Source organism: Coenobita brevimanus, chromosome 38 (assembly GCF_032717465.1).
Source record: "Coenobita brevimanus isolate Jiangsu-jjx chromosome 38, ASM3271746v2, whole genome shotgun sequence".
NCBI lineage: Eukaryota > Metazoa > Arthropoda > Malacostraca > Decapoda > Coenobitidae > Coenobita > Coenobita brevimanus.
This window is the reverse complement of record NC_136991.1, coordinates 40,319,633-40,321,625: the sequence shown is the minus strand read 5'-3', so window position 1 is coordinate 40,321,625 and position 1,993 is coordinate 40,319,633.

Sequence of the window (1,993 nt, the reverse complement as noted above, 5' to 3'; positions counted from 1 at the left end):
TTTCTGTCCTTTTTTTTATATCCAATCGCCTTTCCATGACACCATCTCTTTCATACTGTCGCACCTTATCTCTCTATCTCGTTCTTGTTCTCTCTCTCCTTCCGCTACCGTCCCCCCCCTCACATGATTACACTCTTGTAGTAAATCTCTCACTCTCCAGTCAGTCTCTTAAGGCCAAATTAAACAACAACGAATTCTTCAGTTTGTCGGTCTTTCATGTCACTCAGAGCAAATACCTCTAAATAAACTTGTTTCAACAGCTCTCACTTTTGATTTATGACCCTGAAACATCGTCCGTGCGTCATTACTCCACGTTAATTTAGGGACCAAGATTAAAAAGAAAAATAAACGAGTTTTTAATTAGGTTTTTATTAGGGTGAGGAAACGAGGAAATTCACGCAGCTGATATTCCTCACTGGGTGGCATGGCTCTGCATGAAGTTGCCAGCAAGCGATGTTTAAAAGCAGTAGTAAAGCCATAATAAACAATTAAGTAAATATGACTAGTGAGGTAACACTGTTTAGGCCGAGGCTCATCTGAACGTGAAACCGGTAGAATGCAGGTTGAAGGTGACTTTCTCCAGCAGTCCACCATCCAAATTTCGAGAGATAGAGAAGGATATGACGGACATTTGAATAACCGGGCAGCTAAGCCGTATAGTTATTGGTGCCACCGCAAGAAGGCGTCCTAGTCCGTCACCATTGAGGCAGTGATGATCAGTAATGAGGCTGTGTAAAGAAATAACTTCACCAGAGTCCTACAGTAACGAACAGTTACAAATAAAGTAATATTACCCAATAGCTTCAGCAAGTTGGTATTACTTAAATATGAGTTTAAGGCTCTGTGACAAGAGTAAAACTGTATTGTGGCAGAAATATATCTTGAACTGCTCCGGTGAGTTGTGACATTCAGTTTGCATGTTGCCAATACATATTTTGATGGCAAATAGTGACAATATACAAAGTAGTGTAATATGTGTTTTTAGTGCTTATATTGTTTTTCAGGTGATTTAGTTTTAATTATACTGAATTTTTTGTCCTTACACAATCATTTAAAAAATATTGATTAATACTGCAAAAGGTAAAATCATGCCAAGCCTGTTACTGGAACTGTTATCTTCAACACCTTTCGTTCAGTATTTAACCCCTATATGATCGTCAACTCATCATTAATGGCCGTTAGTAATGGAGATAATAATTATACACTCATGCACGGTTTTCTCCACACCTACAGTTAAATTCCTATTTTTGTCAGTGCTGTTAACGTCCCTGCCACATTCTTCTTCTTTGCTGCCCCGTTTCCTTAAAAAAAAAAAAAAAAAAAAAATCCATCTTCTTGTTGTGCTCTGACGATTTTCGATTTAATTTTGTTGTAAGGAAATATTTCACAATAAAATTTAGTGGATTTTTTCTAACGGCTTCTGTGCAAGATGTTAACCCGCCCCATCCCGTCAACGTATGGGTACGTTGCAATGATTTGCATTTGCCAGTCCCGGCGGCGTACCAGTACGTCGTGCAATTGCAAGGTCCCTAATTTGCACAATTTTCAATTTTCGCGCGTGATTTTTCGTATGTATACACGGGACACCTTCCTCTGTTCCTCTACAAGATGTCAAGCAGGGACAATGCCTTACACCACATAACCTCCCCCCTCCCCCCCTCACGCCATTGTCTCAGCAATGGACCTGTTACCAGTGACCTGGCTAGTAAAGATATTCAGGGCCAGAGTGATTCCCCAATCGATGATAATGTGGAGGACAATGTTTACATAGCATTAGAAGAAGAAACAGCCAGAAATAATGATCAGGTAATGTGGCAAAAAAAGGTCAGGTATGGTGATTAGTTAGTGAGTGAAACAATACTTATAATGCCTTTATTACTGCTTGAAAACCAATATACTCTCATACTACATATACATTCGTACCAAGTAAATAAATAAATACCGTTTATGAGTGGATAAAATAGTTACCCTCCAATAGAACTCGTTTTCTTTG